Source organism: Thermobia domestica, chromosome 5, assembly GCF_964235325.1.
Source record: "Thermobia domestica chromosome 5, izTheDome1.hap1.1, whole genome shotgun sequence".
Lineage (NCBI taxonomy): Eukaryota > Metazoa > Arthropoda > Insecta > Zygentoma > Lepismatidae > Thermobia > Thermobia domestica.
Genome location: NC_137458.1, coordinates 242,301,650 through 242,326,343, shown reverse-complemented (window position 1 = coordinate 242,326,343; position 24,694 = coordinate 242,301,650). Strand labels below are relative to the sequence as shown.

General features: G+C 34.6%; 1 long non-coding RNA gene across 2 annotated transcripts; it reads right to left on the bottom strand.

The window, feature by feature from the left end:
- On the bottom strand, nucleotides 1–23,314 carry LOC145684810 (uncharacterized). Of its 2 annotated transcripts, none has more exons than XR_014131403.1 (3): nucleotides 23,065–23,314; nucleotides 6,355–6,442; nucleotides 1–442 (listed from the first exon to the last, which is right to left on the bottom strand). It is a non-coding gene; the product is annotated as an uncharacterized LOC145684810 (long non-coding RNA). The 2 variants fall into 2 exon arrangements; XR_014131402.1 differs by having other exon boundaries at nucleotides 1–1,140; nucleotides 23,065–23,272.
- Between the last annotated feature and the right edge of the window lie 1,380 nt (nucleotides 23,315–24,694).

The following is a 24,694-nucleotide window of genomic DNA, read 5'->3' as shown; positions in this document are numbered from 1 at the left end:
TGAACTAGAACTTTTTATTACAGAAATTACAGAAAACATGTAGTAACAAAAACAATAGATAATAAATTTACAAAATCAACAACATGATTATGATTGATATGTTATTGTACATTTTCTTTATTATTTTCGACTAGTTTAGTTTTTTTCTTGAAACCTTTGGAATTACAATTCAACATTTCTCAAACTTTGAAAGTGAAAATAAAAGTTTTCTTTGTTTGAGGTCAGGTTGAGGGACTTATTCAATATCTATCTGAATAACCTTTCGCATGAAACTCACCAACTAAGCCAGTCTAGCCTGCATATTGATGTCCAACATGATGGCGAACTCCCCACTTGAAGTTGGCATGATGATCTGTCTTCACAAATGTGTGAACAGGTCCAGTTCGGCCCATGTGCCCACCATCTCTGCGAATACGTGCGTATTGCTCAGATGCAGCAGATGCTATAAAGAGGATTTTAAAAAATGGAAAGAGAAAGAAAAATGTTAGTAAAAGTTAAAAAAAATAAAGACATTAGGATCATGCAAGATTGAAAGAGCTGAAACTAAAATATATCGAAGTTTTAGGTTGTAAAAGAACTTGGCAAAAGTGTGAAGACAGACCGGTAAAGGTGAAACTTGATTTATGTATGTCAGATATTTGAAGTTAGAGAAATAGAAGTGTGTAGAATCTTCACTGAAAGATATTGACTCGCACAGCTGTCCTAAAAGCGAATAGCGAGTCCAATTTATCCAGTAAGTTTCAGCGAGTTCTACTTCTAAGTATGATAAGAATTTTGATTAAAGTGTTTTAAAATAGTCTCATTTAAACGAGAATATTGTATTAGAAAACCTTAGTACCCAGTATGAATAAGTTTCAAATCTGTCATCGTGAATGTTAAATATCAGCTTAGAAGTTATAGCGTGTTAGAAAGTCATAAGTAAAGGAGAAAAGAGGAAATCAGTGCTTTAAATATTTCAATGATATTTTCCTCCAACTTTGTGTCGAACGCCCCACTTAAAGTTTCCGTGGTAATCAGTCTTTACGAAGGTGTAGACGGGTCCAACGGGGCCTCCTTTATGATGACCATATCCCCCACCTCCTCCTCCACTACCATAACCTCCTTCTCTCTTGATACGAACTACAGGATGACGTCGAAAGACTGAAATAAAATATTATTATTACAATATATTTTACTACAACTAACATATAGGAAATTTTAAGTGTGCTTCTACGGGATTTTACGAAAAAAAGCGAAGTCCATACTGTATTTTTTTTCTTTTTTGCGGGAAATATACTATAGGAATATTTTTTCAATATCCTTACTCTTGGAATGCTTTATATAAGGAGAGGTGTTCTGTCACAGTTATCAATTTCATAAGAAATTCATTCTTGTATACGATAATTAATTATATAGTATATTTAATAATTTTCACTACATTATCACTAGTAATGCTGATTATGAAAATCGCATAACAACACTTTACAAAGCTCAAAAGATAATATTAAGCTACATATGACAAAATAAACAATGAGGTATTCTAAAATAAATAGCGACATAATACGAGATGTTGTTAGGTTGAGAACAAGTCTATCAATTAGTCAATCTCTTTCCAAGTATAAACTGACATTTTTGACACCTTTATCTACTATAGAAGTTTCAAATATTCTTATCTTGTATACTTATTATGATGTGATTTTTTTAAAAATATAAACAGCTTATTTTGTCGAAGTATCATCTATTGGTCTTGTAAAGGTGAAGACGGGTCACATTGACACTCAACCTTTAATATAATGTTCACAAGTATAAAATATTGTCTTTATTGTATTTTCATTTTATCCCAAAAGTGATGTCGGTTATATTTTTATTTTAAAGATGTAGTCACATATGTACTGTAGCTATGACAGGTAAAATAAATAGTTAAAATACTAATTTTTAAATTTCATTTGAAACAAATTAGAGATAATCTTTGTTCGACCCAATTCAATCTAGATTGAAACTTTGGAAGGTCCGTTGGTAAAAAAAGGTCAGAGAATATCGAGCTGAGAATGGTTCAAGTTAGAAAAGGAACAGACAAAACTAAGAGCAACTGAAATGAACACTTGTCATAGTGCATTAAAAGAGGTCAGAGGTAGATGGTTCTTAGAGCGGTCAGGAAAGAAGGATTGATGAAAAGGACATGAGGTTGAGGTTACATTCAGAGAAACAAAGAGTGAAGGTTAGAGATTTAGGATAAGGAATTGACACCGAAGCCATATTTATTGAAGAAAAACAAACGAAGAAAGAAAACAAATTTCCAAGAGGCCGGAAGAAAGAAAAGAGTATTCTTAGAGATTGGAAAAGATGTTAGGAAAATACACATACGTTGTAAGATGCCGGTTATTGGCAACATTGATTAGAGTAGAAAATGATGAACACACGTAAATTCGAACATTGACAAGTGAAAGTTGTTGTAACGGCTTAGTATAAGAGAAAAGTCACTCTTTCAGGAGGTTTTTACATGTTTATATAAAGAAGAGTTTAACATGTCTTCAATTTTATGAAGTATACAAAAATCCAATGTGCGCTTCTCATGTGTTCAAAATGAATGGATGTTGAAATGATATTTCCATTGTAGTTCGTCGTTTTTTCTAATGCAGTAGTCGTAAGCCGCTAACGTCTGAATTGACAGTAATATTGATTGTATTGGATCTACCAGTCTGGAAAAAGATGTAGAGAAATGAAGGAAAGAGAATGTTGAGGACATGATAGATGAAAAGTCTGATTAGTTAACAAAGATTAATTATAATAATAGCCAGATAAAACAAAAAATAATTGTACGATTAAAAAGCTGAAATTAAAAGAAAAAACACGTAAATATGGAAGAATCACGAAAGTTATATAAAATAAAGAAAGTTTAGTGGAGACAATGAAAGCAGAATAAAGGATATGGGAAATAAAATGTAATATAAATATGATATAAAATAAGGTATAATTGAATCGCTAATATCAGAAAGAACCTAAGTCACATTTTTTCTGAAATTTGGTTTATGATTATTTGTTTTTTATGTGATTGCAGAACTTTGTGTATGGAAAGGGCAAGTGTAGAACAGTGTAAATGCAACATTAAACTATAGATGGACCCTAAGAAAAATTCTGCAGTCCTGTATTTAACACTTTCTCGTTAATGTCTCAAATCTATACAAAATGGACTTAGACCCTTTCTGCAATCACCGATTCAATTGTTGAACAAAGAACTGGAAAATGTGAAACGTAAAGAAAATGCAATACAACTAGAAAGAGAAATGAAAAATGTTTGAGAATAGTGATGAAAATTAGAGGGAAGTCGAATATTGATAATAAGAAAAGCAAATAAAAATGGAAGTAGTTAATATCCACAAGGAGGAAATTCTGTATTAACGAATTGTAGAATGTCCATTTCAAAAGTTTCGTCAGTTCGGAATTCGTGCACATTGTGAATTCAAGTGCGATTTAAAACAGATACAGAATAACAATGACTTGGATATGAAAACAAAAATGATTTTACAATATCGGAAAGGAAGTAGTAAATTTTAAAGGAAATAAATTATATTTAAGGAAACATTGCTAAGATGGTAAATAGCTCTTTAGAGGTCTGAGCAATATATAAAATATCATAATTGCATCCGCATCGTACAGTATCTGCAACATTTTCATTCACATCTTCATTCACAAATAGATAAGAGATAACAGACAATATGCAATTTATTTGTCCTGTAGGAGACACGCGAGATACCCAAGTTCTAGCAGCAAATGAAAGTTGGAATCATATTGATTGAGGAAACGAGGAATTAACGAATTAACATGTCATGTTACGTGTTAAATGTTTGTTACGTGGGGATGGCTATGGAGTACTGACAACTACTAGTGCAGCTGTAAAGATATCAAATGCATCTCAAGATAGAGATAATTATGTCCCTAAATACGCCACTGGACATAATTATATGGTAGACAATGATTGACTTTAGAATGTCTGGAATGTGGGTTTAAAATTATAGAAAAATAAGTGGAAAGTGTAATTAAAGAGTATGAAAACAATGAGTTAATGAAACAAAAATTATTAATTGAAATTTAGAAAACAGGAAAAGTCTGGAGAAGAAAGGATGGATGGACTACAGGTATATAAATTAGCTATTATATATGTTTAAAAAAAAACTAGCAAGATAATTATCATTATATAAAAGGAAAAGTAGCGTATCAAATGATCAATTTGGGTGTACAATAAGAAGATGAGCACAAGAAGCAATACTGATACCATGACTGTTTGTTAAATGACTTATTCGAGCTAATTAAATATGTATTTACAGGTTGATCACTATTTTTGACAATGAAGACTAGACAATCTAGGTTAAGAACACTAAAGAACTTCGAGATCATTACAGAGAAAAGAATTAAATAAATATGGCATTACAGTAACTGAAGTTCAATGTCTTAGGAAAGATTAGATTAGATGGAATTAGATAAGGAAAGAGAAATAATAGAAAGCAAAAACTAGAAAATTGTGATACAAGAATGTGGAATATTATTCAATATATAGTATAAATGGAAGAAGTAATCAAACACTTATTAGCCCAAATTTCACAAATCCACACATATATACTCGAAATGCATAACAATAAACGGGATTATGTTAAGTAAAATGAAATTAGAAAGACAGAAAAATGGTGATTAAACAAAACGATTTGTATCAAATATAAATGTATGAGGAGAGAAAGTTGATTAGATGTCTAATTTTCGTTATCGAGGTGATATTCTTAGTAAAGGCATGAAGGGCAAACGGAAAGAAAGAAAGAGTAGGAAAGGCGAAAGAAGGCTTTATGATGAAAAGTGTATTTTATGTGTTTGAATGAAGAGGTAAGAAAAAATAAAATCAAGTGCTTTATGTGCTGAATTGAATGTATGGAGCACAAAAACGGATACTATACAACAGCGATGAAAACAATTAGAGGTTTGTGAAATGTTGGAAGAGAGAAGAATAAAGAAAATTAGTTACGTTAAAGGGAAAATCAATGAGGAAGTGTTAGGAAGAGTAGGAGGTCAGAGAAAAGAGTCAGAATAATAAAAAAGAGACCAGTAAGGACACTGAGAAGTTGAATTTTCAGAGAGGTGATAAAAAAAATGTGATAGAGGGATAATAAGGGATTGGGGGATTGGATGGAAGTATTGCAAATTAGGAAATGAAAACCTTTCAGTTTGACGTCCCACGATTATGCTCTTTAGGTTAAGGGAGACGTATTCTTTTAATAGTAAGGCAAATGAATGATGATGGAAGAATTGGTGCAATGAGTGTGGGAGGAAACGAGAGTGCCCCGAGAAAATCCACGTACGTGATGTTGTCCACCACAAACTTATTTGCGCGGGGATCAAACCAGGGACCAGATGCAATAGAGGCAAGCAACCGATGACTTATCCACTGTGTCCCCCCATTAATGAAAATTATGAAGATATTAAAACAGATAATTGAGACATAAAGACAAAATGATTATCTAAGGACTGCGGTTCCCAAATGACATACCAGTAATGACAAAAAAGTCTATTATGATGGTCGTACATATGAGAACACGATGGCTCAGTGCTAGAGCATTCAACTCTGGTGCTAGGGATTCCTAGTTCGGTCACAGACAATGTGATTTTGTGGTGGAAAAAACATTTCTGAGTGTTTTCTCAAGGTTTCTCTGTTTTATCCCACATTCTCATTCTGTGGAGAAACAGTGTAGAATGTTCAATACCTGAACAACCAACTTAATAAAACTAAAGCTCGATTTTAGATCTAGCGTAGGGACTAACACTTTGCTGGTAGCAATAGCCGCGTGATCTCGGTTGTTCCGATATCTGAAGTACCGGTAACTTAAGCGTGAAACAGTGTATGGTTTTCTCTTTTAAATTTCTCTGTACGGAGATAAACCACACAAGAAATTGAAATTTTCTTTCTCCGAACAAACGACATTCGTAACACACAATACCACGCAACTGTGCTTTTGTCATACAGTACATTAGTGCGGCTGAAAGACAACGTGTTTGCAGCGTCAATTGTGCCTCTAGTGGTTATTTTATAACTCTATGGTTGTAACTGGGTTGTAACATTCTTTTCGACTAAGTGTTTATACTGTATTTCTTCTTTAGTTCAATATTGAAATATCGATAGTTGAATTCTTTGACTTTCGAACCCGGACCACGCATAATTGTAAGTATATATTAAATTGATTGAAAAGTAGGGAACTACACACAGGATATTTGTTGTTATCATCATTTCAGTGACAAGTTATCCTATATAAAAGTAATATTATATACGGATTGTCACATATGACGCATAACCTATAGAGCACGAACTGTGCTGGAATATTTTTATTTGCTTACCTTCATCTGGTTCCCCATCGTCCAGGACGTAAATCCCAGCGTAGATGGGTGCAATCAGCGCCAACAGGACCACAGCGTAAAGACAGATCTGGAATAAATTAAACAGAAACATTAAATTCTACAATATTTTTAAACTTTAATGCAGAAAACTTTGTGTAGAGTTGAGACATTTGTTTTTAAATTTAAAAATTAATACTGGAGAGAAACCACATTACCTATTAACAGGAAACAGATACTGAAGTACACTTTTATTAATCTCTTCAATATGATATTAGCAAAACGACAGTACATACTATGGTTAAAAAGATGAAACCCAAAATTGCTATTAGGCCTAACTCTTAAACTTCAATTTCAGTTGACGTAAAATATGCTTCAAAGATTATATATATCTGTGGCTTGGGTCTAAAAGGGCCAACGCCACCTTTTAGCGAAAATGAGATTTTCAGCAATTTGAATGTCTCTAAATATGCATTTTCTTGTGTAAGAAGGGCAAGTGTCAACATGGAATAGTTTTAGAATAATTTTCCAAATAATGTTATAGGCCCTTGCTGAGGATGAAGTATTTCTGTGTTTAAAAAAGGTCAAAGTATACATTGACCTTTCTTCAATCTACTTAAAAATAATGTGTATTAGAGCCAAAGTGAACATTGATCTTTATTGATCCAATATTGTTAATATTTTGACGCGACCAAAATGAGAATTGGACTTTTTTGGAAACTCTATTGAGGCCAATGTTTAAATTTCTTACTTACTGTACTTGTTTGACTTGAAAGGCGGCGTCTTTTATGTGACACCTAAGACCTAAAGGAAAATAAGTAATAATGTTGTGCTTTTGTGTCTGTGAGTGTAAATCCAACAACAATCTGTTTCACAGTGATCAATCATGGTTAAAAGTGTATATTTTGTTAACACTGCATAGGGTTGCCAATTCAGCCACGTTGTGGCTAGATCTGGCCATTTTGAGAACCTAGCTAACCACAAATTTTCAAAAAAGCCACTAGTAGCTTTTCTAGATATGTCCTTTTTGCTTTTAGCCATTTCTAGCCATTTTCTGAGTTCAACCACATTTTGATATAGGTATTTATTGTCAACAAGTGTCTAGCGTTGTTTTGGGATTTGTAATAGAATAAGGAAACACCTGTTAAAATTTCATTTACATGCTTAATGTTTCACTTTAAGGCGATTAGCTACATAATTTTCATGACAATTGCATATTATAGGGGAATGTTATGCTCAAAGCATAATTTCTAAGCAAGCTCAAAGTTTAAACTTTCAATAAAGAGCCAATTTCATTGTGTCTGTTTAAAAAAAAATAGTAGTAGAATTTCGAGATCAAAAGGGCCAATGTCAAGAGATATCTCGGAGGAAAGCTGAGATATATTTATGAAAATGCAAGTATCCGTTAGGGTATAAACATATCTTTCATTGGTGAAAGTATGAATTTTCTATTTGCAAGTATGTTTAAAATACCTTCAAACAACAACAACAACAACAACAACAACAAAAAGTAAGAAACTTCAAATGCGTTTTTCTCAAAATGATATTTTTTTGACATTGGTGCTTTTAAACCCAAGCCACAGATTTATATATATATATATATATGAGAGAATAACAAAAGGCCACAAAATGCAAAAAATTCGCTCTTTTTTACATGAAGAAAGAGCGAAAACAAAAACACCATAGGCAGGGGTGCCCACAAAGGGGGGCTATGACGCAAACTGCGCCATTGAAATATTGGGGGGGTAAAAATCTATATACGTAAATATGTTTGAGGGGGTGTAAAAATTAATCGAAAAGATTTTTTCATGGAAGAACACCTACGGATAGACAATTGAGGGGGGTGCGTCATGGACATGAGGGGGGGCACCACTGCCATAGGTATCTAAAGCCATTTCTACATGGTAAAATTGTATGTTTTATGCAAGTAATTTTTCAACTGAAATACAGTTAAGATGAATGTTAATAGTAAAATAAATAATTAAGTTCTAACTTTAAAATGATTTTGTATTCATTCGTGTGTTTTATTTTACTTGTTTTTGTCTTATATTTTGGAAATTTATATCCACTTTTTTCCATTATTTTTTTTGGGGGGGGGGAACACACAAAAAGTGGGACCTAAGCTATAGCTTCTTTAGCTTGTACGTAAATCCGGCACTAGGATAAACTCTCATGTGTAGGTTTCGAGAAAATTAAGCAGAACTAATTTTTATGGCACTATAAAATGTATGTAATTTCCTACCAATCAGATGTAATTGCTCCTTGTCATCATCATAGGTATTCTGCCAATATTTTCAAGTCACTTGCTGCAACTGAGAAGCTTCCATGCTCCACAGTCTTCCACTAACCTCTTTGTCTTCATGTACTACAGTATTTTTCTGTTTTGACATCGTCCATTAATGATAGTCTTCTTCGTCCCCTCCCTCTCTTTCCTGCCACCATACTCTTTAAAACGTTCCTCATGGTATAGTTCCTTGTTAGTCAATAGCCCAAACAGTTTCCTTTCCTCTTCTTAATAATATCTAAAATCGCTCTTTTCCCCCCACTATTCTAGGACCCTCTCATTCGTTTTCTACTTGACCCAGCTAATTCTCTCCATTCTTCTCTACACCCACATTTTGATAGCTTCTAGTCATTTTTCGCCACTTTTGCGGAATGGCGAAAAACATTACGCACTAAATAATATAATCTAGCAGAAATATGCAATTGATAGTTGATCTCAATGTTTTTATTCTGCTAGACTATATTATTTATTTAGTTATTTATGTATTACACATGAAAAATGCACAAAGTTGAGTAGAAAATTTTGTCCATTGTTATTTCATTTATTCTAACAGTGACGCATATACTAATCATAATTCATTAGAATAAAGAAACCAATAATGGTTTGTATACAGTATATGACCAAATGAACAATTGATAAAAACATATTCGAAGAATACTTTATAAACTATATTGGGTCATTATTTTTATTTGTTTATGTAATAATTTTTCAGATACATCAGTGGCGGCGGTTGGACGTTAAAAATGGGGGGGGGGAATACATGATCTGAATATTTGTATATCAATGTTAATATAGAAATTTCCCTGGTTGCTTCTAACACTTTGTTTGATGAAAGGTTGTATAACTAATAGGATACTATCTTTTTCAGTTAAAATACCGTATATCATGTTTCAAATTTTATTAAATAAATTGACAAGAGCAACGCAAGTAGGTACTAGCCCTTTGTACACTTAAACGAAGATATAAGATTTGATTCCTTGCTCATGAACATCTTAAATTCTATCTGGAAAATTGTGTAATCAGACTATTTAATAACAAATTTACAAAACGTATAAATAGAAAGGAAAATATTAATCACAGTATCATAATGAATAATGAGGCTTGTTTGGAAAAGTTATATTGAAAGTGGAGGTATGAACCATGATCCTAGGATAAATAGGGAAGATGCTGTAGACGCTTGACTGAAAGCCTATAATTTACCTTTAAATAAGCCGGAATTTAAAAGTGTTAATGAACAACTTATATTTTTAATCCTTTAAAGATAGCGGTGTTATTCTGTTTTCGCTGGCTAATTTACATTTTCGCTATGGTGATCTGTTGCGTTCCTGAAACTCGTCGTCGAGTATGTGCCTATTGCTGCTATGTGTCCTGAATACCCCACCGACATATTTTCGTAATTTTCTCTCCACTCAATTGAAAAAAAAAAAAAAAACGATAACGGGTTAATTCCACGCATGCTATTATATGTATGTTAATACTCTTAGAAAGACAGTAAATATCACAAGCATATGCTACGACATTTAAAGAAATTCGGAAACATGTTCGTTCTCGTACACCCCTAAACACGTCACTTCGCTCGTTTATTACACTGCAAAACAATGGAAAAGGTAGAAGTTTCTTTTTACTCTCTTTTTAATTAATATTCCTTACTGAGCTCCTTCTTGGCTAAGCGGTTAGCGTACGTGCCTTTGGCGTGAGAGACCCAGGTTCGATTCCCGGGGGAAGATCATTGGATTCCACATTAATCAGTAGGTCTATATCTCCTATAGCTTTGCTGCTGAGCAGAATGTTAAACTCAAAAAAAAAAAAAAAAAAATCAAATCAAATCAAAATATTCCTTACTATTAGAAAGAAGAAAAGACATTTTATTTTACGAACTGTCAATTTTTGTGCAATTAAAGAATGACTTATGAAAGATTTCTTTTTTTGCGAAATGTTATCTCAATTAGTTTCAAAGCGGTTGATTACCTCATATTGGACTTATATCGAGCTCGTGTAAGAAGAAATGAAAGTATGCTCGAATTGTTGCGCTCCAATAGATAAGTTTTTGGAACATTTTTTGTGGTAATTAAAACGCAATTCTTGTAGCTTTCTTGACTCCACGGGAAGACAACCAATATAATATACTCCAATATAATATACTCACGCAACGGCAAATATTATTGAGACTATGCACATTTTTTTCTAAATACATACAAAAACTTTACATTTCCAAATGAAATTATACACATTAGTAAGCCATTTCAGAAAGTGGGAGGGCAACTGCCCCCTTTGCCCCACCCCTAATCGCCGCCCATGAGATACATCATGCAAGTCCAATATACTCTGACATGATTGAAGTTCAACATCAATAATAATAAAAATGGAAAAGCTATTTGTATGATGGAAACAGAAAACCTTTGTCAAGATGACTAGCAGCGGGATTTGATTCCGAAAGCTATTTGGTCTAGGAATTAATTCGTGCGGGTGGACAAGAGATGGCGCAACGAACGGAGCGTCCCACAGTTCCGTGTATCCACACATGTGTTGCAAACCCCTGTCATCGCGTATCGTTCGTAGTATAGGGCAGTGGATTAAAGCGTCAACAACACCAGTTTGTAGTTAAGTGAACATGGCGCAATTTGTGCCTGATAAAGTGTTTTTGCGGGGTGTCCTGCTGCATTACTTTAACATGCAGAAAAGTGCGACTGAAAGTCATCGTATTTTGGTGGAAGTGTATGGTGACCATGCTCTAGCTAAGCGAACGTGTCAGAAGTGGTTTGCACGGTTTAGAAGTGGTGATTTCGGCTTGGCAGACCAAGAGCGAGCTGGACAGCCAAAACAATTTCAAGACGAAGAATTGACAGCATTGCTCGAGCAGGATTCGTGTCAAACGCAGGAACAACTTGCAGCAGCATTAGGCGTTGATCCAACAACAGTCTCCAAACGCTTGAAAGCCATGGGAATGATTCAAAAGATGTCACATTGGGTTCCACATGAATTGAAAGACAGAGACGTTGAAAGACGAAAAAGATTTGCGAATTGCTGTTTCAACTACAGAGCAGAAAGGGGTTTCTGCATCGAATTATTACGGGTGATGAGAAGTGAATCCATTACGAGAACCCTAAACGAAAAAAGGCCTGGGTGAAACCAGGTGAACCAGGTCCATCACAACCAAAACGAGATATTCACTGTGCAAAGGTTATGCTGTGCATATGGTGGGATATGAAAGGTGTGGTGTACTATGAGCTGCTGCAACCGGGTGAAACTATAAATGGAGAACGTTATCGACGACAATTAATGCGTTTGAAGCAAGCTCTGGCCAGAACACGATCAGAATGGGAGAACAGACATGATAAACTTATTGTTCAACATGATAACGCTCGCCCACATGTCGCAAAACCGGTCAAAACCTATTTAGAAAATGTCGGATGGGAAGTTTTACCCCACCCGCCGTATTCACCAGACGTTGCTCCTTCGGACTACTACTTGTTCGATTGCATGAACAACGATTTGATTGGACAGCGGTTTACTTCTTCAGAAGATATCGAAACATGGGTCTCTGACTGGATCGCTTCCAAGGATGAGGACTTCTTTCGCCACGGAATCCGTACATTGCCTGACAGATGGGCGAAAGTGGTGGCTAGCGATGGACAATATTTTTCTTAAGGTATTTATGTATTTTGTGTTTGTACTACAGCTTCAATGTGTGAGTACCAACCGCACGAATTAATTCCTAGACCAAATACTTTTTAAGACGAAGTATGTTAATGTCATGTTAATGAATGTAAGCCTACTCACTCAGCATTTTTTGTTCATACATATACATTTTGAAAGTGAAAACAATATGGTGTCCGCCTCATCTAAGATTCATGACACTTCAATAAATTCTCCTGTTAGTCTATGTTTTCTCCTTCTCCCGAACAATGTCTACATTTAAAGTTTATCTGTTGTTACGATCTCCAATAACACTCCCTTATCGAGGAAAAGCCTTGCTTAAAGGTATTATTCTTGTTGGCCCTTTCCAGAGTCAGCAGTTATCCAATCAGGCACAGGAACTAAGATTCGAAACATGGTTATGTATACTGCCCCCCAAATCTCGCAGTATCTGGTCCTGGACATAAACCTCTATCTATTCCCCAGGTCCCGCATGCACTAAATTAGTCTACTAAGAACATGGTATGTTATATCCTTTCTCCTAGCACTGGCCAGAGGATATCTACCAGAGTTCTGGAAGGAAAAGATGAAGAAACGGCGATTAATAGCGTTAGTAAATTTGGAAGGGTGTAGATAGATATAAACTCAGCAAACTGAGAAAACCATCTCACGTCTAGATTCTAAAATCTGGAAAAACTGCGATGCTCAACTGAAGGAACGAACAACGAACAGCAGAAACCAGATGCCTACTGCTCGTATTTCAAGTTGGGCGGAATTGAATCCACTACGAACAGGATAGGAATTGTGTTACAGCGGAGCGGGTTAGAACCAGTGTTAGTAGTTGGAATTTTTCACTACTACGAGTGGTCAGGGTTGGCAGTAATTTCTTGTAGTAGAGGCTACACCGTGCCATGCAAGTTTGTTAATTATGCAACCAAGCCTTGTCAGTTGAGCAGCAGACTGCGCATCAACCATCTGTCTACATGCTGTTAGTATTCTATATCATCTATCGGTGAGAGTATATCGCGGATTCTATCTTTACGAAAACATTTACACGTGAATCTGTTAAATGTGTAAGATAGAACAGAAAGAAGGGTAAATTAGAAGATAGGAAAGTGTGAGAAGAGCTTTTAACATTGTAAGTTTTGATAGAGAAATAAAAAAAAAAAAAAAAAAAAATGAAAGCCAGCAAAGAAAAGAAAACTTTAATCGGTCATGTTGTATGCATAGGCGATTTACATGGCAAAACCACACTGGAAAGGATAGCAAAAATCCATGTAAATATGTCTGTATTTTAAATTATCTGTTAATTACACACACCTAAAATTAATCTGTTATTTTTACAAATCTATGTTGTCCATAATGGAAAATTGTTTGGTTAGTGGAGATCTGTTATTTTTTCAATCATGCAAATCGGTAATCTTTGTCTATGGTCTCGCCTGTAGTCATCGGTTTGCATCAGAGCTTAGTTATTTTTCTCCCTGCCTTTCTGGATCTTTATCTCGCTACTCCCTTTGCATTAGTTTTGGGTCGTCTGTACTGGGTTTTTGTTTTAACTTACGACCTCTACAAATGTTGGTGCAATATAGACTTGCCCTGCTGTAGTTGTTTTGAAATTAAATGTGTTCTTGAAGATCTTCGATGCTGTTTCTATTGCTATTGATAGGTTTTATTTTGTTGTTGGGTTGCTGTTGAGGTCAGAACATATGTCATCCAGGTTAAAATCCTCTTTTCTCAACACGGGTTTTGGATCGACTATGGCGGAGTTCACAGCAACCGAAGATTCTTCTCAACCAATTCTAAAGACACAACTTGATTCAAATCGAGCCAATACGAAACACGGATGTGACAATAGGGAAATCTTACAGGTCATTCATTCTGCTACCGACTCAGCTAAGAAATAGCTCATTGAGTGGATTCCTTCAGTATTCCTCTGTTCTTGCAAAAATGATTGCATTCCCGATCTGAAGGCAATTCTGAACAACTGTAAAAAAGCTGTTGAGAAAGCGTATTGAATTTCTTACCAGCACCACTGGGAAATCGTACATGCACACCGATGCAACCTAACTCTTTCTGTCACGAACAAATTTGTATTCATCACAACAGTAACAGCAACTACGTACGAAAAGGCTTTCGGCTTGTCCCCGACTTAACGGGAAGGGGGGGTTCTTCTTGGGTCTCTTCAGATCTAATGTCTCACTCTTTTCATCAGTTCCAGATATCACTGGAGCGAGAACATCTATGACACTTCTGTGATAACTATATAATTTTATCATGGACAAAATAGCCTATGGCTAATCATCTTTACTTCTGCTTGGGGAATAAACTTATGAAGAACTGGCTTGACGACTTGACTTGAAGAAACAAAACACAACAAAAGAAAAAAAAACCTCGGTGGCAAGAAGCTGGTTGATCTACTGGTAAATAATAAGTTGCGAAAAACTAGAACAACAATTATTCAAACTACTTATTTATTTTATATGGTATTCTAATTTTACCACCTAACAGGAAGGAATAATGAATCTAGTTATATGCAATACACTGTTTTTTTTTAAACAAAAAAAGAATAATTAGTAATGGCAATTTTTAAAAATGTCTTTCGTGTACTTAAAAAAGAGAGTCCTCTATAATTGTCTTCTTGCCACTTTTTTTCTGAGAACTTGATTTTAATTATCGTTGAAAGTAATAAATAAATAAATAAATAAACCTAGGGAATAGCATCGTTGCACACTTTTCCGAGAATGGTACACTTAAATATAAACTCACAATAAACAAGTTCGTATATACTCCTTTTATTGAAAGGCTTGCACACTCTCTTTACGCCCTAAAATCACACAGGTATCTGACTTGTGAGTGGGTTAGGGCAACCTTATCCACCGGCCATTAAATATTTTCTGAAGTAGTACGGTAGCCAGCCCGATTTCTTAGAGGGAGCAGAAATTAAGAATGAGAAGTCAATAACATAATTCAAGAGACAACGCAAAACTGTTTATTTATTTACAATACTGTTTATGAAATAATTTTTCAATTTTACGTTTCACTGGTATGCCGTGTAGAGTTGAGTTGATTTTGAGTTTAACGTCTCGTTCAGCAGCGAGGCTATATAAGACGTGGACCTACTGATTAACGTGCAATCCGAACCACATGAGCTCCCGCCGGGAATCGAACCCGGGCCTCCCACTCCAAAGGCTCGTACGCTAACCGCTTAGCCACGGAGGAGCTCTGGTATGCCGTGTAGACTAAAGGAGACGATGATGATGATGAGAAATGAATGAAATGGTAGAATGAAGAAAGTGAGAGGAAAGGGCATAACGCCGAGAAAACCTATGCACACGGTGTTTATCCACCACAAAACGCATTTGGCACTAGCTGGGATCGAATCACGGCTCCCACGCAACCGCAACAGAGGTAAACGCTCTCCACTGAGCTTACTATTTATGGAATCTGTAATAGAAATATAGATCTTTTTCATCCTAGAACATTCTTAACTGCTTATTTTTTGAACATATATTTATCAGAACATAAAAAAACATCTAAAAGTTTCAGCTCGAGTTGAAGGCGGAGATTCCCTGGCCACCTCCTAGCTCCAAGCCTGCTCTACAATTTAATGATGTTTGTAGTTAACGTTCTGTACCTCCATGCATCTAATTCCACTCCTTTGATGTATGCAATAATGCAATAATAGGGTATCAGTTATGCCAACTCGTGGGAAAAATCTCATTTTATGAGCTTTTTCGAAATTAATTTCTTGAAAAGGGATAAAAGGGAATTTTTGTCAAAATTGCAGCATATGTTGTATTTTTCATATATTTATCTATTTATCGATGGCAACAAATTTCTCTATAAGTGGAAATTTCTGTATAAGTGACGTTTGAATAAAAAATAAAACCAGTGCTAATTGCCATATTTTGTCATTGGAAAGTGCATGTTGGTGTGAAAGTGATTTATGCAGTAACTTGTGAATTCCAAAAACAAGCATCAAGAAATATAAACTGCATGCAATTAAATAATAATAGTAATTAACGGAAGAAAGTAAATTGCAAAACGAAAAATATAATTTCCAAAATTGAAATAGCTGGAGATTAATGTTTGTGTAGTTTCACTGCGTTTAGTGGAACACTATGGCAAAAACCATAGCGAAAATACTAAATTTTGACAACAAAACATATTTTTTAAAAAGATTTACAATAGTTTCTTTAATTAAGAAAAAATACTTAATCAAACATTTCATAAATTTCGAAGATCGGAATTTATGAACAATTAATTCAAATATTGAAGAAAGTAAGTGTTATACAGTTGTTTTAATTTTCATATTTTATAAATATTGAAATTTTTGTAATTAATATAGCGCGTGGGAAATCTAAGAGCAAAATGGGAATTTCTGCTTTTCAAGATAGGATTTTATAAAGTTCGGGGTTGCCATCACTGTAGGGTATTTGAGTTCGATATTCTCAGAATGTGAAAAGGCAAATTAGTGCATCTACCAGGAAACTTATCTTTTTAAGAACAAATGAGTGAATTGCAATCAATTTACTTTAATTTGGTATTTAAAATGATAAGAATTTCGTATCTAGTATTGCTTTAATTTAAAAAATATCTACAATGTTCTGTTTTAGAAGGAGCAAAAAATAATTTTTAAGGCAGCACCACCTGCTCTAATCCATCCACGGCTACGGGCTTGTTCTCAAGGTGGCATCAGTAATGGTCCTGTTGGAAAACGACATCGAAGTTGACGAAGAACACGATTTGACGGTGTGGGGTGGGGGGAAGGGAGAAGATTTAGACGACAATAAGAATTTTGCAGGTTTCAGGAAGCTACTATAGGATTTTGTTAAATATTGTTACTTTTAAGTTATGTTATTCGTTTAGTGTCCATTTTTTGTTTTCCTAAACAAAAGATGTGTTAATTTTACGGATGATGCATCTTATGCAAGGAGAGTCTGTTACATCGGAAAACACAATAATAGGTTAACTCTTATTGAGCTGATCGTAATCAAAGCACTTATGAAGTCACTTCGATATTCCTTATGGCAGGCACATGCACAGGAATTTATTTCTAAGGGTCCAAAGCTTTTCGAGGGGTCCTAATTCAATATGAGAATAAATTATATTAAAATTGGTAAAATTAGACTAAATTTAGAGAAAAGTTGAGATTTTGTCCGTCCATACGAATTGGTCAAACTCCTAGAATAGTAGGGAAAACTCCTAGAATAACAATATTGCTTATTTTTTTAGAAAATGAAATGGAACAAATGGTCCATTTTTGAACAACAGAGAGAGGATTAATTAGATCTCGTCTTAGGAAATATGTATTTCGGAACACTAGGATGCTTTTCCTATTATGACCCAACAAGTAAGTGTTACCATACGTGAAGAAATCAAAGAAAAGTGTACGACTGGAAAAGAATTTCTATAAAGATTTAGCTCCTACCAACAGCATTTCTATCTAGAACAGGTAGTGAAGGAGGATCTACATAGGCAAAAAGATATTTCGGAAGAAAGTAATTGGATTGGACAGATACGGTGTGATACGATACTTGTAAGAAAACCAGTATTTGAGGAAAAGTTCTAGTGTGCCCACTGCTACAGTAACTAGAGCTTGATTCCTGGTTCAAGAGCATTGAACGCATTATGGTGGTTCCGATTCCACCTTAAGCTACAGATCCACGTCTCATATAGCCTTGATACAGAGAAATTAAGACGCTGTTGAACAAACCACAATTTGAGGAGCAACTGCGAAAAATATGGGATGAATAAAATGTTATAAAAGTGGTTAGTGTTTGCGCGGCTATGCGGGCGTGCCTTTGGTATATCCCGGTTTGATTCCTAGGAGAGCCTTGAAATTTCAAGGCACTGAAATTTCCATCTTAAACTGTAGTTTCATGTCTCATACAGTCTTGCTGTTGAAAAGGAACGCTAAACTCTAATTCAACCATCCAGATGTTAAGAAGACAAAAGTAGTGCGGTTTGGAGCTAAACGATCTGTACACTGTAAAAAATCGTTGTTATTTCAACGACATGAATATGTGTTAACACGATTGTGTTAAAATATAACACAAACAGGTGGTTAGAACAACTCACTCTCCATTTGGAGTTGTGTGTCAAATGCCGGTAGTTGAAATGACACTCAGCCTGTGTGTTAAATTAACACAGGTGTAGAATCTTCGGTGTTATTTTCTGCGTGATATCAAATATGTTGGGCATATAATTATAAAGGCTTATGTACTGAAGCTACAAACAAACACAATAGAAAGAAATACTTAAACAAATCGAGGTATTCTTAAAATTTCAACATGCAAACAGCGCGATGTGTTCTCAATTGTTTTACATAATGCTTCTGAAGAAATATGTCAACAGCGAGAAACAACGCCGTATTACTGTCACTTCCACACTGCACTAGAGCTCAACCAGTCAACACCTAGGACTGTGTATCAAAAATGGCGGAAAACATGTAGAAACACGATTGAGAGGCAAACATACTATAAGGATATAGGTAAGAGTTTCCTATCATTCTTGAACGAGATGTTGGTGAAGGTTGTGTTTCACACCGTCAAGGAATACTTCACAATAAATGTTGGGGAGGACGACAAAACAATTTATGTAAGTATATAGATTTTCTAAATTAAGTGTTCTGTAGTTTACTATTCTTGTTTTAAAATTAGAATCCTCGGTAAGCATAAGTATGCACACCACAAGTTTTTCCAACACAGAAGAATGGTTACATCAACAGCGCACATGGAGTTATTTCAACACCGAAATAGGTGTCGTAGTAATACAGATGTGAAGTCGAACTAACACCAAAAACGGTGTTAATCTGGTGGTCTGACCTTGAATTTTAGCACAGGGAGTGTTGAATTTACACCAAAACGGTGTTACTTACACGGCTTTGACCTTGAAATATGACACAGATTGTGTGTTAAAATAATAAGAAAATGATGTAGAAATAACACAGGGACTGTGTTATATTGATACTTGACATGGTGTAATATTAACACACTACACACCATGTTACTTTCTTCGTGTTGATGCAACACCGCACAAGTAACACTCAACACTTTTCCCCACACTACCGACCCTGACATGGTTTCGAATCATCACAAAAAATACTAACACAGATCCGAATTTAACATCACTCAACACCGGTTGTGTGTTAAAAATGTAACACATATCCTGCGTTTAACGCCAACACCGCGGGGTCTGTGTTGAATTAACACCACATAGTGGTAGTCACGCTGGAACCACTGCCCTGTGTTAAAATTGAGTTGAATTGGCCATTTTTTACTGTGTAATATTAAATGTAGAAGTAGAACAGGTGACTAGTTTTCGGTGTTACGATAATATTATTTATGGAAAAAGAATTACAAACTTAAAATGAAAGTAAGGATAGAAAAGAGAAAGAAGTATTCAGAAAGAAGAAAAGTATATTTTGTGGATTCTTCAATAAAGAATTAAGAAAAATAATCAAATATTTCGCGTGGAGTGTTGTGTTCTATAGGGTCAGTAACGCGGATACTGTGTAATAAAAGCTACGAAAAGAGATTGAAGACTTTCGAAATATGAGTGCGAATTAAAATAATGAAAATTACTTCGGTGAAAGAGAAAACCATGAGAAAGTGTGTTAGGGATAATGCAAAGGAAACCAAATAACATTAGAGATGTAATTACCCATCTTAATGGGAGTCTCTTTTCAGTAGTCGCTTCCCCGGTGCTGCGGAAGGGATAGTGTGTTGATAGAAATGGTTGGTTTTGGTAGAATTTAACCGAATTGACATCGAAGTTAATTTTGTTAAAGAAAATAAAATTTAATCTACACCCAAAATTATTTTAAAAAATTCTTTTTTAATTAGATAATTAACAATAATAAAATAAACTAATTTTTGAGTGTTCCATCCGTGTGGAATATATTTCTGAACCTGTTAGCAACAATAAACTAACTTGATGCCTTTCTTTCGTGATTTTTCTGTACTACTTGTTATACACTGTTTGTAGTTTTATATAAAAAGAAAAGTTATTTAAGCTATGTGCATATTTTTCATTACCCAGGTAGTAATTATCATTCGCAAAGTAACAGCGGTAATCACGGAACGCCAAGGATACGCTTTTAAATTTTGTTTATGATAAAAACTGCAAAGAGACGCTGCTGTTGGTTGGTTGGTTGTATCGCAGTTTTGCATCGTTCTCAGCACCCAAGCTATATGAGACGCGGACCTACAGCTTGACGTGCACTCCGAACCACATGAGCACACCGAATTCGGGTCTTCTGCACCGAAGACGCGTACGTTAACCATACAGCCAAGATAGAACTGTGTAATTCTTCTCATCTGCCGTTTGTAGAAGCTGGGAGGTCCTGAATCACGGTCGATATCATGGAAGTTTTCGTCGTATCCCTGTTCTCTTTCATTTCTGGTGATAGATTATTACGCATGCCCTTCCGTGAGTTCATTCTTTCAGTAACATAAACGAACAGGATAGAAAGAGATTGTGGGCTATCAAAATATAGCAATAAAATCACTTTTATCTGATCTTTTTTCGTGTTTGTGTCTTAAACTTTAAAACAGTCATGACTTTTCATCCGACATTCAGCTTTATTGTCCTCCATAAATGGCGATGCAAGGTTAAAGACACTACCAATTGTGGGGAAAATGTGAATATGTAATACTCTCGCAACATAGAGATTTGATTTAAAACATATTATCTTATCTACAATTCAAATTTGCTTTCATTATACTGTAGTATAGTCAGTCTATTCAAATTGAAATGTACAGAAACAGAGTAAAAATTTCATTGCTTTTCGGGACACAAGTTATTTCAAATGTTAAACTACCATCTACCTAAATACCAAATTGTGATCAATGCTCTGTGTACAGGTTGCTGGACAGCATTTTCTAAAATTAAAAAAACAGTGATATAACTGGATAAACTGAGCATACGGTGAAAAACTGAATTTGATTTTTTCTTTTTAACTTTCTTTAGACTGGAAAATATTTAATCTTCTGCAAAAGCCGTCACGTTACACTATGAATGACTTTATACTTTTTAATTATTATTATTATTATTATTATTATTATTATTATTATTATTATTATTATTATTATTATTATTATTATTATTATTATTATTATTATATTCGTTTTGCGTCCACGATTTCTACAAGTTCCTACGCTCAAGCAGTTTCTACGTAAATAATTTTTATTTATGTTTATTTTTAAATTACCCCAAAACGCACTTCATTTCTTAAGAGTGTCGAACATCTTGCGCCATCTTTATTTCCTGGCTCCATTGTTTGAAATGGGGGAAATAATTCTTCTTTATCTTTTAAAATGAACTGCAATTTTAAGGGGTTCATTCTACTGATTTCTTCTTCAAACATATTTTAAAATGTGTATTTGCTCGTGAAAATTATATTTAGTGATACGTAACTTTAAATACTTAATAATTAAAAATTATTTAAATAACTTAAATTTATAAACAATCTAAATTTATTTTTTGAAACCAAGGAAAATTTAACTGAACTTGAAGAAGAAATTGGTGAAAACTGACTATTACAAGTCCTGTTCATTTCATACAAAACATTAAAATAATTCCCTATATAAATCAAAAGTCTAAAAATCAAATATGGCGCAGGTACTTTATTCTTAACTATCAAAACAGCCAAAATATAAATTTCTTCCAAATATACCTTTGGCATCAAGACAATCCAACCAAGGACACATTTTTAATAGTCATTATATTCTACCTTTATGTAATTTTACTATTCACATGGAAAGTGTCGACAACGAGACGGACAACGAGACATTGTAATTTTTCAGTCAAATTATAACAAATTATTGATAAAACATTCTGCCATTCTGTCTTTGTTAAATTATAAGAATGCGTACCACGGGAAAGACCATTAGCATTTAAATAACGTTGAATAATTACAACCTTAAACCATTTTCGCCTAACATAGAATTATCCCTTCGATGTAAGTCCCAATATTTTGGGATGTCTAGATTTCCGCTTATGTTCCGGAAGTATAGTTTTCCAGTAGAGCATTTCTAAGATCTTCATGGGATAATTATAGGATGACTTTTGGACATCCACAATATTGTCCCATAACAGACGTATTGAATTGAAATTCAAGGAAAATCCCATGGCTATTACTATTATTCATAAGGTTTCTACTGGAAACCAGAGTGCCCCACTAGACAAGTACGGAACCAATGGGATCTCCAAAAGACATCCTCTGGACCATGCCATAAGTATAGGACTCCCATATGTTAAAAAATCGTAATATCCTATGAAAATATACAGTATATTCTAGTTATACACTTGTTTGCTCTTTGCTGAAATATGGAAATAAATAAACAATAGCCTAGGTCAGCACTCATCGAAATTTCCAATCAGTTGAGTAAGCCTATCGATGACTAATAAAAGGATCTTTTTTTTTTTTTAAAAAAAAAATATCTCGATAATGATATTAAATTATGTTTTGGGGAAAAAACAGGCTATTTGAAGTTCTAAACAACTCCTTCTGGTCAGGGGGGCTTATGATATAAATAAGTGATCACCTAGCAATATGTTTACACTTAAACAGTATATTACTTATACTACACACTGAGTTGTAATTTAATAACGGTAGGGTGATGGAATGTTTGTCAGTGTGAAATCGTAATTTAACTGAATATCTTACAGTGTAATAAAATTGAAATAAACGTAGTTATTTGTTCTCATGCCAGCTATACTATCTCAATGCAAATATATTCAAATTGACAATTGCTAATTTAAAAGAAGAGTAAATGCCAAGTACTTACCACTTTAAGTGAAGGCATTGTGTTTATTTTAGAGCTTCGTATCTTAACCACTGTACATATACTGATTAAATGCAAAGTGCGAATGAAAATGCGGCATTTTATGAGATCACTTTTCTGAACCTGTTGTTCGCTCAGATGTGGCTAATTGCCTACTTTCCTACATTTCTTTCTCTCTCCACTTGTTTTTCTCTCTTGAATGTGGTGCTGTACTTTCCCTCCCTTCCTCCTCACAGATGTATATTCGTTGTGTTTTTGTATTCCGTATCTTTTTTTTTTAACTTTCTAGGTCTTTTTCGTTCCAGTTCGATTAAAGTCTGCTAGGTGGAGATAGCATCAATCGTATCGTTTTGCTACCTACCCGCTTTCTATTCTGAGAAGAAAGAAAGAAAGAAAGAAAGAAAATTACCTTTGCGTCACGATTATTTTTTTGTTTCATTTTTCCGTCTGTTTTTAGTCCAAGTATCCGTTCTCGTTGAAAGGTTGCAACGCATCATTTGCGAAATTCGTTTTTATGAGAAAAAAATTCGTACAGTGAGACTAAACTTTAGAAGAAGAAGAAAAACTCCTTATTTCTTTCTTAAGTTCAGAATAAGTTCTGAAAAGCAATAAGCAGAATACTAAATGCGATTACTTGCTTGCAAAATTTCAAGCACCATAGAGCTTAGGTAGTCAATATTATTGTTCTCTGTGTTTCTATCAATTTCCTCTTGGCCAAATGGTTAGTTTCCGGGCCTTGGTATAGAGTTCCGGGTTCGTTTCCTGACTGGAATTTACTGTAACAAAAATGATCCTCTCAAAATATTAGTGACCTCCTCACTACCCTCCCTGAAAAGATCCTAACTTCGCTGATGAGGTCACATTATACTGGATATTCACTTAGGGTCTATATACTTACATGTAGTATCGACACAGAGAACACGAACAGAGCAAACAGCTTTTACCCTAGCGCGGGTAGCTGAGTTCTAGGCCTGGCGTGATGATGTGTAGATTCAACCATTATTCAGTATATATATACAGCGTTGATGCTAGAAAAATGTCCTTCCTTCCAGGCAATACATTAAAATTATATTCTAATTTAAACTACTGAGTCACACAAAGGCATATGTGCCTCTGCCTCTAGTTTAAACGAAGGAAACCAAACATTACACCTAATATCTGTGATGTTACTGGTTTATGTATCTGTGAAATTATTTAACTGAAATAAAATTGGGTCGATCTCAATGGGGAGTTCATTAGTCTTTTAATTGAAATCTTGGCATGGTTATAGTTACCTATCATCATGGTTAAATTACAGACAGGCGAAAATAGCGTAAATGGTGAAGCAAAGTGCGTTGCAGATAGTCAAACTTACTCATTTTCGTTTCAGAATTTTCTTTCTTAAGGATTTCTGTGAAACAGTTTTTGAGTCAAAAAATTTTGATTGGGCAAATACGTATGACAAATCTTAACACTGCAAAAATTAGTTAGAGACTACCTGGAGAGGGAGATCAGAAGCTTACCATAAGTCTCATGAGCAGCGTAGCCGGGTTCTAGGGAAACTTTCTGTAAGAGGTACCAATTTCGAGGGGGCAATTCGTTTGACATGTTTTGAAAAGAAAATGGAGAATTAGGGAGATTTTGAACTTAAAAT